Source organism: Aquila chrysaetos, chromosome 8 (genome assembly GCF_900496995.4).
Source record: "Aquila chrysaetos chrysaetos chromosome 8, bAquChr1.4, whole genome shotgun sequence".
NCBI lineage: Eukaryota > Metazoa > Chordata > Aves > Accipitriformes > Accipitridae > Aquila > Aquila chrysaetos.
Genome location: NC_044011.1, coordinates 26,328,049 through 26,340,924, shown reverse-complemented (window position 1 = coordinate 26,340,924; position 12,876 = coordinate 26,328,049). Strand labels below are relative to the sequence as shown.

The window sequence follows — 12,876 nt, the reverse complement described above, 5'->3', positions numbered from 1 at the left end:
TTTTGACAACTCATGTTACACATTGACAGGTTTGACAGGCGAGAGGTAAGCTTCCAGTCTCAGCATACCAGCCAGCAGGTCTTTCTTTTGGCATGGATAAAATGGTTTTCCCTCCTGTTGGCTCAGTAAAATATAAAACACATTCCCAAAAACAGTAGCAGCCATGGCAGTTGTTAACAGCTGAGCCTTTATGAGGAGAAAGGAGCAGCAGGTCAAACTCTTCACTGTAGGAATCACAACTGATCTAAACTAAAGGTCCCCGCTCCAAACCTGGTGCTGGAAAACAACACTTGATTGGGAGCAAAGCCCAAACCAGGGAGGTCAGAAGAAACCATCCCTCGCTTTCCCCTGAAGATTTAAGTACTATTTGCTGTACCAAAAATGCTCTTAGAACTAAATCTAATAAATGGTTTTTGGGAGAAAAAGGCTAAAGACTTACTGAAACAGCCAAAATACCAATCTGAAAGTACCCTCCAATAGAATCACATCAAATATTAATGACCCCTTTAATTACCCCAGAGGGGGTTCTCTATTTCTATCAGGTTAGGCTCCTGATCGTCATCTATCAGTAGAGCTGGCCAAGTAATCAGGTTTTCCAGCGAGCTTGTAGGAACAAGTCCACACTCCTGTGCCTCCAGAGACAACGTGCATTGCTCTTGAGAGCCGCACATGCACGACAGTGGTTTGCAGAGCTTGCAGACACACGCTACCAGTGAAAACGGTATTGTGCCGAAAAAAATCTGGCTTTAGTTTTCACCATTGCAGGCCTTAACAGCTAAAAACTTCAGCACTCAAATGCTCCAACACACTGCAGCCCAAGCCCTCAAAAACAATTGAATTAATTTTTCCCCATGGCTTTTCTTTGGCTTTTAGTCGAATTGGGGGCTACTCATATTCAATAAACTCCCTACCATTTGTCCACACACACTAGAAAATTTCTCTAGTGCTTTCTTTTCATTATGAGACTTTATAGATTTCCTGACATGTCATAAAATGAATCCTGTGAACAAAAGCACTCCCCCTGCCAAGCAAGGAACTGACACTCTTCTAACCTGGTTCACAACAAGCCAGAGCCAGATCCCTCTCTTTTGATCGTTCAGGAGACTTTATACAATGGACACAAAACAGAGGCACATACACGGGTACTCGCGTACAAGGAGACATATCCAGTAACCGATGGGCAAAGAGTCCTTCTGCAAAGTTGCATCAGCCGCTTGTGCCTTTGGGCTCCTTAGAGTCCTCAAGAGAGGACCATCTCAGAGGTCTCAGGAGGTCTGAAGCGCAGCATAACAACCTCTAGCCTCTGGAGGACCCATCGGTAAAGCACAGCTCAGGCGACCCGCACATCTCACCCGTTAACACTGGAAAGCAAACCATAGGGCCGTACTGCAAGACCCCAACCAACCTCAGAACCACAGCTCATCATCTTCACCCTAGGCAATGTATAAAAGCTAAGTGTGTCACTGAATGGTGTTAGAAGGGCACTTGTTTCTGACCTCTCTTCTTATCTCTGTATATGTGCATACATATCTTGTAAACATGTATGCATGAGTACCATATGAATATCTGACCATCTACTAAAATAATAGCACACTGCCTAAATGTGCCATTTCTTCCACAGAAAAAGGGAGTTACAAACATTTTGTTCACTTCAAAAAAGGTAAACACTGAGTTTAACAAAAAAAGCAAAAGAAATCACAACTAATTCAAATGTATAAAATATTTGTGCTGTATTTGACCACGGAAAACTAAAGGGTACTTATACAAACAGCTTGTTAGAACAGAATATAAACTACTCTTGAACCAGAAATGGCAAAAAGAGTATAAGAGAACAGCACATCTGATGCGCCAGTCTGGAGAGAGACAACAAAGCCATGTGTAAATGTCAGACAAGGAGTAAAAATGCCTGTTGCTTACTTGCCTTTTACACAGATACTACTTCAGTGTCTGCATATATCTTCAGAACATGTTTCATAATCCTGGCATCATGGTTTATAAAGACAGCAAAGAAAGAAAAAAACTACCCACCAAGCTGAGGTAAGAATCTTTTGGCAGAGATCCCAAAACATCTCAACCAGAAAAAAAATCTAACCTTATTTGGAAAAAACACAGAATTTCACTCAAACTATATTTGCATTGCCACTTTTTATTGTTAGGGGAGAGGGACAGATATGAAAAACATGCTTTCAGAAATACATTAACATATGCAAAATGAGATAATTACAAAAAAATATTAAAAAATAATGAGGAAAAACATTCAGGTCTAAAAATTGTTTGGACAAGCTGGCTATTATTTCACATTTGCTCTGCACAGTATATTTTATGTCTTCTTTCAGTGAGATTCCCTTGTAATCTATTTTTACCTCTGTAGAATCACACACACAGCAGCATTGTTAAGAGGTAAATATAGAAGATGCCAAAGAATTAGAGGGATAAAAAACGTATTCCAAGATCACTGTCACCTTTAGAAGTGAAACACAGAGTCCTCAAGGAGAGCAGATAAACAGAAACCAAACTCCACGGGGAGCTGCGAAGGAAGGAGTCACAGGCTTGCTATACAACTATAAAACTACCAACTTTATAACAGATTGAGTACTCTGAACTAGATCTTGGGCTATCAGCTATAAACAGGTGCTTGTGCACTGTAAGCAAACTGAAAGGTAAATCCCACTTGCTTTGTTCAAACAGTGCAATTTTAAATCACTGGGTGGCTAAAAGAAGTGTAGGATGGTTTGGTTTCCTTGTATGATTTGTAAGATTTAGTTTCCTTGTATATGACTACTATATACAATGGAACACAATTATGGAAAACCTACTGTGCCTAAGCTTCAGGTGTTCAGAATACATTAAAAATGCCCCAAAAGAAGAAACCATTTTGGTTTTCCCAATAATGAACTCCTAATCCTTCACAATGGAGGCCATCCATGTTCTAGTCAGTTCTGACTTACTCCATATATTAATAATTTTTTAATTTTTTAAGATATTGGGTAAAAACATGTCATTATCATATTTATAATTATATTTATAATGATAAACACAAAATTAAAAATTAAGATATTTTAGGCTCTGCCTTTAAAAAACATCACTCACTTCATCTTGTTCTAAAGCCAGTCATCCTCTAGGGACGAACTTGGAGGCCTCTCAGTAAGCTGCAGTGAATCCTTCCCACCCAGGGAGACTTAGAGGGAACCAGACCGGCCATTCAGACTGCGGCTCAAGTTGCCAGAGGTTTTTACCTGACGTCTGCCCCATGGGGCTCAATGACTAAAACATCAATGAACAAAAGACTTAATGTAACAATTGTAGCACCTGATATTTTGTGCCAGTAATGCTTTTTTTTTTAAAATTAAATTAAATAATAAAGTCTTGCAAAAATCAATGTCATCCAAATATGTTGAAGAGTTCAAGGCTCCATCGTACTCGGTCACCAGGCTGGAAGAAATCCAGAGAGGACAAGCTGCAAAATGGAATAATTCTAGCCACACAGCATTTTCACCACTCTAAGTTTTTGGTATTGTCAGCTTTTATTATTTTTTTTTTTTTTTTTTTTTTAGAAGTTGTTGGATATACTGCATCCAGTTGCTACAAAAACTAATGTACGTCATACCAAGACTGCAGCTGCTAAGCATTACTGGGAATGGAAAACTCCAGATATTCAGCTTGTAAAAAGGCTGACTTCTAAGTGTCATCCAAATGTGCTTTTCGTAGGTGAGCTGTGAACTTCAGTGGTGCAAGTGAATGCCACAGCTCTGCATCTTTGATAGGGTGTTGGTTATTTGATGCATTAACAGCTCCTTCCGTTGCTCTCTTCTTGTTCTGAACTTTCTCTGAAATGAGGATGTATACGTTAGCAGAGGAGATTATGCTCACCCCAATGTAAAGGATCCATTGACTAGTCTTTTTTCCTAGTAAGATTAATCTTTACTTGCAATGAAAAAAACGTGTATTAAGAAAGAAAGAAGTGTATTATCTGCTCAGCTGTGTGGCAGCCTCACATGAGACCAGCAAGGTTAGAAAAATAATTTTTACTCCATTGCCAACATCAGTACTCTCCTGGAGCGAGCGAGCAAGCACTAATCTTCCTTCACACCAGTTGTAAGACACAATTTTAAAAGTATCATATAATAAAGAACATAATTTCAGTGTACAGCCTTTCCTTTCCTTTTAATTCTTCTTTATGCATCAAATTGAAGAGACAACTTAAGTCCTCCCCTTTTCATAGGCCACATTTAAAGAGTAAAGACAACTCATACTAGTCCAGAAAATCACCAGTGCTGACATGATGGCAGTGAACTTCATTACCCTCTTCAGCATTTCCCCCCCACACTTTGGGGAATAGGGAATGGAGCATTAGTGACACTGAAATAAAGGCATGAAACTACACATGAAGCCTAAGGGAGTCTTTTTTCCCTTTTCAAATATACTCCATACAGCATGTGTTTGATGAATACTAATTAAGTATAGTAGAAGTGTTCAATTTGTAGTAAAGAACTTCAAAGGCAAGATCCGACTCCGTAGTCTTCAATCAGAGCAGACTCTTGTTAAGGTCAAGAGAGACACTGCAGGCATCACACTGGACTAATGAATTTCAGCATAATCAATATACTTGCCTTTCTATGCATGTGTGTGCATACACACACATGTAGACACAAAATACACTAATCACACACACACACACACACACATATATACACACATGTAACTTATCCTAACCATACATGTGTGGGGCTTTTTTCGAGAAATAAAGAGTGCATCCAAAACTGGCTGGTGTTATTAATGATGAAAATACTACTTACTGGCAGAACTTCTACAAATGCAACAAACTGAACCATACATTTGGACGCGAGAAGGGAAAGCAACAGCATACAAAGCATTCCAACCACCAGGGAATCCAACTTTCTCAGCAGCACGCTGTTCTGGAAGTCCATTAACAGACAATTAGCAGGTTTTCAGTAGGGCCTTTTAAAACTAAGAGGTAATGCAGAGTCATTATAAACATGAAGAGCTGGCACTGACCTGCCTGCTCTAGACAGAACAGATAGGGCAGCCCCCACCTCCACAACTGGGACAAAGCAACTAGATCTCTACTTGCACAGATATAATCAACACTGTAATTGAGGAAAAACAGAGACACACTTGCTTCTCATTTGGGCAATACAGAGTTTACCACACCTATTATACATCAGTGATGCCTGTCTGCCGACTTATTTTAATTTACTGCTTTTCTGTGGATAAGAACAAAAAAAAAATAATATGACACAAAAGATCAAGTAAACCATTAAACATAAGGTAAGCCATTTTCACTGAAGTGGCACAGTTATAGGATATCGGCACTTTACAATCTCAAATGAAATGAGTCCTGGATTGGCCTTGTTAGGTAATGACCTTTCACCTCCATCTCATGCTTGAGTTACAAAAAATACTACTAATTAAATGAACAACATTATAACAGTGGGAGTCCTCCTGTTTCTGCCTGCCTTCAGGATTTGCACTTGTACTTGCACAGTACTAGGAAGACTATGAGGTTTGTAATGCAGAGGTGCGGATTCCTTGCTCACACCCCATTGTTTAAATGACAGCCCAATTCATATAGATCTGCTCACAGTGCAGAATACCATCACGCAGCTACCAGCCATAACATCGCCTTCTACGCATCTCTTCAGTAATTACAACAGCAACGAAAACAGTATTGCAAATATGAAAGGCTTTAACAACATAAACGCCAAGTTTTGCAACTGGAGAAATCACAAAAAAAGGAGTATTAAAAAAATCCAGAATGATGCAGGTACATTGTTCTTTCTAGCTGACACACAGAAGCAATAAATTGCTGCTCTAGGCAGCAAAGCACTGATCTTACCGCTCCTGTCAATGTTCTTCAACTACGTAACATCCTGCAGCCAACCTTCCTCTCCAGTTCATTCTTTTGAAGAATTTTCCCCCTTTACTTTGTGTTATTCCCACAGCTGCCAGCCGCACCAGTCCTTATTTGAACTGACTGCATAAGCACATACCTAAAATCTAAAATAATTCACATTGGAAGAACTAATAAGAATGCTTTGGGGCACTATCCATGAACATTTTCATCACCACAACACAGCAGGTGCTAGTTCCAGTAAACTTCAATATTCTACCCTCCTAAGACAATGCTGAAATAGGGCAAAAAAAAAGAAGCAATAACTGTAGGTTCATAACTGAGAAAACGGGTGCTGCAACACCAGACACTGTAGAGGTGTCTGTGTTCAGATTAGCGAGCTATATAACAGTGGTGTTTTGCTGAATTAAAAAACAAAAAACTAGGATTGTTATTTAGTTGTTCCAGGCAAACATCGGGATAACAATTTTCTCATGTATGTCCAATTGTAACACTGTAGACATTCCCTCTCTCCCAAAATTCTGTGCAAAGTTATCGTTAGTGTATTTTTGCCTAGCCCAATAACAAATGCCATTATTCATAATTAGTACAGTCATTCACTGGAGTGAAAGGTATAGCACTACAAAGGACGCTTTATTTGGGTAGAAAGCACCTCATATGGACACAGTACTTGTTGATACTAATTTACATGCAACTTGTTTCCTTTTACCTGAATTGAGAAGAACAAGCCTGCTTAGTTGAGTTATCTTTTTAGTTAGTAAATGGTTAGTAAAAGATGCATGCACAATTGCAATTCTAAATGGCAGAAAGCAAGCAGTCTCTCTCCTGTTAACTCTTTCCCAAATGATTTTACCTGTCTTCAGACCGAGGCTGTTCTGCCTCTCAGCCCTGCAGAAGCTTGGACAACTGCAAAGCACTCAAGAGTTCACGACTCAGCCCGCGTACTTAAGGAATCACAAGGCATCCTTGTGGGGAGAGGGAAGAATGGCAACTCTCTTCCCTTATTAGAAAATGTAAGAAGTTGTTTATTTCATACCAGCGGCTGTCAGCAGAAATCCTGCTGAAGAAGATGCAAAGGCCTTTATCCTCCACAACTGAGTGAACCCTACCACCGTTTTCCTGCTCTGACTTTTCACCTAAGGGCAGGCCCCTTTTATGAAGATCAAATAGTCTTTTGCTTCTCAAGCAGGGGGAGTAATGCTTTGGGACGTCCTCTCTAGGTAACAGCAGCAACTTCATAGGCAAAGGACTGCAGTCCCTAGCAGGGGAGTGACAGTCTTTAGGGACAGCCCATGATAACGGCACTAAGCAGCCTCCACAGCACCCGCAGTTTGCTTGTGCAACTCCAGAGCATTTTACACACCAAGCACTTTTATCCACTAGTGGCACTGAGTTTTCCCCCACAAGCCTTTAGATCAGATTTTGATCAAAAGGTTTCTTATTCAACAGATTTCCTCCGAATGCACAAACAAAAGTAATAATTGGAAATCGCTGGGCATTTCACAATACAGAAATAGCTTCAAGACAGGACTTACATACACCATGTGTGCCAGTGGCACAGCAGAGCCAAATAACAACAGTGCCATCAGCCTCTTGGCTGAAAAACAGTGAAATTAAACATCACAGTCATCAGAAAAATCTGGTAGAAATATCAGCACGATTCCTAATGAAAACCACCGATGGAAAAGGGCTAGTGAATGTTATAAAGGGTACACATAGAGTTTGGGTGCATCTTATATGTTGGATATCAAGCTCTTGTTTCTCACGTATTACTAACATAGACTCTGATTAACATTTTACCAATGACATACCAGTATGTTTATTACTGATGGTGACACCCTTAGTATTTGTGAAAATAAATACTTATAAAGCAAGTATAATAAAATATTTAGGCTCCTCATGCCGAAATTTTTATTGTCATTTAGCCAAGGTACAGATCGTTCTGAAGCAGAAGAGCGAACCAGGACACTTCCAACACAGCAGCAAATGATCCCGTTCAATAAATCCAGTAGCCTACTGCCACCACAAGGAAAACAGTGGAATTACTTCCAGATGTAAAGTAACTATTACCAGTGGAACTAATACAGTAAACTACACTTATGTAAGGAGGAGACAAATTTAGTATTTTAATCAGGATGAAGAAGTATTTGAAAACAAAAAAAGCTGGGGGTGATAATTTGCAAAAGCTCATCTCCCCCAGTTTCTCAATGTTTTGCATCCTGATGGGATAGGAGGCTGTGAAATATGAAGGCAGAAGGTAAAAAACAACTGACAGAACACCGAAATGGTACAGTTCTCCAGGGCCAGCCTTCCTTGGGCTTTGTTCTACCTTCCAGGATATTCCACACAAGGAATGAGACTTTAAACAAAAGTAAATTTAATAAAGTAACGTGACTTCTCTACAAAATAAATTAGAAAGAGGTCAGATGATTCATGCACATTCAGTGGATCTATGGGCAGGAAAGGAAACAGCTCTAAGAAGTAATGACATCTTTCATAAATACAAAACCAGGACTACTCTATACACAACCAGAGGAAAATAAACATTTAAATACTTATTGCTGCAGTAAATATGATACTTTTGTGGCCCTTATTCATCTCCATACTTTTCACTGGTGCCATGCTTCGCACAGGTGGAATGGAGGAGGGTACAGGAAAGTCCTTTACCTTATTTGTACTCAGCTCTAATACAAGCAGGTGGTTGGTTTATGGTACAGACCTATGATTACTACTTAGAAGACATGAAGTACTACAGCAATTAAGTCACAAGGGCAATGAATCTCTCTGCTTCTAACCAACAAGAAGATGGGTGTCAGAGAAATAAAATCCTCAAGAGACAGAAACGAGGCATTCTTCATCCCATCCAATTCAGGTGCTTACATTCCATATAAAGTCAACAGAAGACATCTAATGTTTTCCATATTGGCCATACAAAGGACCTGGGCTTCTAAATGAGCTATTTGAAAATAAACAGTATGGCCACCTCCCAAAATAATGTATTTGGTGCAATTAGGTATTATCATCAATGGAGACATAAAAGTTACCTGTCTTCTTCTGAACTTCAGATGCAGATCACTGCACTCAAGGGAAATGGCTGCATAACAAGTACTCTGACTTTCTGTTGCTATTCTGCTGTTTTCTCCCCTTCCTCCAGCACCCAGAGGAGGAAGGAAAAAATAAAACCACAAAAAGATAACACAAACATTGCTGTTAACATTTTAATCATGCAGATTTTTCACAATTAATTAAATATCTAGACTGGAAGAAATCTGCTCAGAAATTCATGTGACAATTGACAACGAAGGGACAACACAGATCTTCAAGTGGAGCTGGCTCCTTCAGGTGCTGGGGAGACACCAGCATCCAAGATGCGTGTCCAAAGACTTAAGATGTTATAAGCACAGAGAAACACTTCTGAAGTTTTCTGTTATCAGTAAATACAATACAATGCAAAAAACCTCCCATATTTAAATTCAGTTACTAAAAGTGTTCCAGACAACTCCCTGAAGCATGCAATTATGTGTTTGGCAGTTCTCAGCTGCTTGAAGATTTAGTTAAGCAACCTGTAGGGTCAAGGCGACTTTCCCCTCCCCCTGCCACATAGTTCAAACAAAAAGAAACAGCTCACACCGTATCACTGGGTGATGGCTTCAGACAAGTCAGTTTATGCAAGAGGCAGAGATCTGTAGGCTAGCTGTGAGAACTGAAAAGGAGGTATCACAAATAATAGCTAGGACAATGGGTTTTCCCAGTAGGTAGATGGAGGAAGAGGAAAGTAAGTTTAAGCCTCCCTACTTCCAAAGCACAACCCTAATATCAACCTTTCCCCCCATATTGGGAAGTGTGAAAGAGAGAGGGCCCTCAGAATGACCAGAAAGCCGAGGGATTTTTTCAAATGCTCTAGAACCGAGATCCTGCAAGTATCCACAGGACTTAGGTGTTACTTCCTTTAAGTCACCCACTAGAAATAAGCACCCCAAAATCCATGCATACTCAACATGAAGTTGTGTCTGTACAAAGTAGTTTGTGTATTGCTTAGCTCAAAACTTCCACTTTAAAGTGTGCTGAACTGCATAAACTTTGGTTATTTACCAGCAATTTTGTCCATAAGGAGATTAGATGAGTGGTGGCCATGAAGACCATGAGACACACCTGATAACAGCAAGGTGCTAATTTACATTGGAAGGCATGACTTCAAAGACCACAGCTGTTACCAGCTTTAGTTCTTAAAGCAGCACACGGGGAATGTGATATCCTCTCCCCAAAATATTACCATTCTCCTAAGCTATATGCCTACATTACAACAATGGGTAAATATCCAATAATTAGTCATATGAAGTTACCATTTATCTGAAGTTACTGTACTGCAGTACTGCATTGAAATAACTAGAAAAATACTACTTGTGTTTCTTGTAAGGTAAGTCAAAAGCACCTCAGAAAATAGCACCAAGAAAAACAGGTGGGGGGGGGGGGAAGAAAAGGATATAACCATTGGTCTGAAAAATTACTATCAGAACAGGGGAGAATGGATATCACAGTAAAATTTGGCTTAGGCAGATTTAGAGAGGAAGCTAATTTTTAAAATAAACCTGAAAAGCAAATCAAGAATTGAACAGGAACCTACAGCAAAGAGTTGAAATATCAGCCAGAATACACAGGGAGGGGGAAGAATATAGGGAGTATTAGTTTCTTTTTCTAAAAGAATGTGATACCGCAAAAAGCCATCTTTTTTTTCAGTGATACTGTCAGGTAGAACTCAAAACTTCCTGCTTTCAGCCATGGATTCGGACTCTGATCCTCACCGGGCTTTGATTCCTGAGCTCTGGTAATGCGGGTCACCATCACCTCACAAAACAGAGCAGAGAACAGGCAGTGTGTCCAATTCTGAGAAACTCTAGTTCACTGCTCAGTATATCAACAGCCATTGATTTCAGCTTACTTCAATATGCCAACAAAACAGCTTGCTACTGAAGAAAGAGCACATCTTGCTTCCCGCTCCCCTTCACCCCTGGCTATGTAGTCCCAACCGTCTTCTCTAATCATCTCTGATGCTCATCAGATCTTTGTCATGAGACAATTTAAAGTCAGGAACTTTGCAGTAATTCTCTTTTTCTTCCTCCCTTTGAGTTATTCAGTAATCCTACAGAAAACTCTTAGTTCACAGAGCGCTGCAGAAAGCACTGTAGCTGTCAAAAGGTAAGAAGTGGCAGTGGATGGGGTGAAAGGGGCAAGACCCCCCATTTTGGCAATAACATACGTCCCAACTGGCGTACCGCATCTTGCAGAACACGTGGCAGATCTGACTGCTCTGCCCACCAAGGTGGTTGTCTTCAGGCATGAGCAACAATAAAGAAATATCTAATTGAAGCGGTATGTTTCACACATGCAGTTCCTTACCTGACCCACAAAGAGGGAGGCTGCTGCTAACAGCGCTGTGGGCACAGCATAATTATGAGAGACTAAGCTGTGTTCTCTGCTGAATCTGGTGACACTGCACTTAATGATTCGGTCATTTAAAGCAGCAGTTAACCGTTCATCTGCTGGGCTAACGTGCATGTTTGCACTAACATACTGACTCCTCATACAGAAGCAGCAATAGAGAGAAAAAAGGACATTTGACAGTAATTTTTCTTTTAAAAAGCACATGCACACTTACTTTTGACCGTGTAACAAATAAGAACACAGATAAAAGCAAGTGTTATCAATTAATATGTATAATATGATTGAAATAACCAGGGAACTGATGAAGTCCTGTGTACAGCCCCCATCAGTTAATATTTAAAATAGGGAAACAATAACTAATCATGATTTAGGGTTTAGAAATAAACTGTTAGACAATGGAGCTTTGTAGATAGATAGAATGCTTATGTCAGAGAAGGTAACGGATTGTGGTCTGGTCAATAAACCTTGAAGAACCACTTGGAACTGCCAAGGTTAGGGAAGAAGTAGGTAAAACGTAATTCCTACACGGGGAAATGGCAACCACCGACTCATTGACAACCTACTCAAATGATACCACCTACTCAAAAGAAGATAGAGTCTGCGCACTAATTTACACGAGAGGCAAAGAAGAAAGAACCATTAGTTCCTGGAAATAATAATGAATATATATTACTTAAATATACAAATGTGGGAATTGTTGAGACAAAGGTGTGCTGTCTGGAGACAGGCACCCACCCATTCACGCGCATCAATAAGATTAATTTGAAAATACCTCGACTCTGTGCGTTATTGGCTTGCACACCAGGTAAATGAACCCCATTGAGGGACAACACAACCAAAGCCAATTCCTTTTAAAATTTCTAACCTTTTTTTCATCTTACGGACTAACACAAGGTAATCCCGAGCATTGTTTAGAGAACAGTAATTTAAAAGATGCTGTTTTGAAAAACAGATCGATGATCTTCAGCAATACAAATAGCATGCAGTAAAAATAACGTGTGGTGATAGGGAAAGCACAGCAAGCAAACGTGTTGCAGCTTTACTTGTATGTAAAAAAACCCGACACTTTAGAAAGGGAAAAAGACAACATAAAAAGCTCACTGCTAAATACGGGGGTTTGGGCGTGAAGAATTATCCAGCTAAAGCTACGCTACTGCATTCAGGTAATTTTTCTCCGGACAGGAGCGCCCCAAAACACCGCCGACCAAGTTCATGAATCCTGCCCAGCAGCCGGGGACCTCACCAGCAGGCGGCAGCGGACACCCGCGCCCGTCGGGCCGGGACGCCGCCCGCGCTCCGCTCTCTCCCAGGAGAGCAAAAACCAGCCGTTCAGGAGGAAAAACACCTCCCCCTCTCTCACACGTAAAACGAACTCTGCTTGCTATTTAAAACAGCTTGCTCCCCGATTGGCGATGCTCTTCCCAAAACACAGCTGTATTTTGGACAGCAGCTCTCCCCGAGAGCTTCTCTAGGAGCGATACTTCCTTCCGCGAGCCTAAGAACCGAGGGTCGCCTTCTGCCCCTCCCAGCGCACCGGCCCGAGGGGCTCCTGCTGCTGAGGA

At 40.5% G+C, this 12,876-nt stretch overlaps 1 protein-coding gene across 1 annotated transcript in view; it reads right to left on the bottom strand.

Moving 5' to 3' along the window:
- COMMD1 (copper metabolism domain containing 1) overlaps nt 1-12,876 on the bottom strand; it is an 83,540-nt gene that overhangs the window by 70,035 nt on the left and 629 nt on the right. The window lies entirely within an intron of this gene.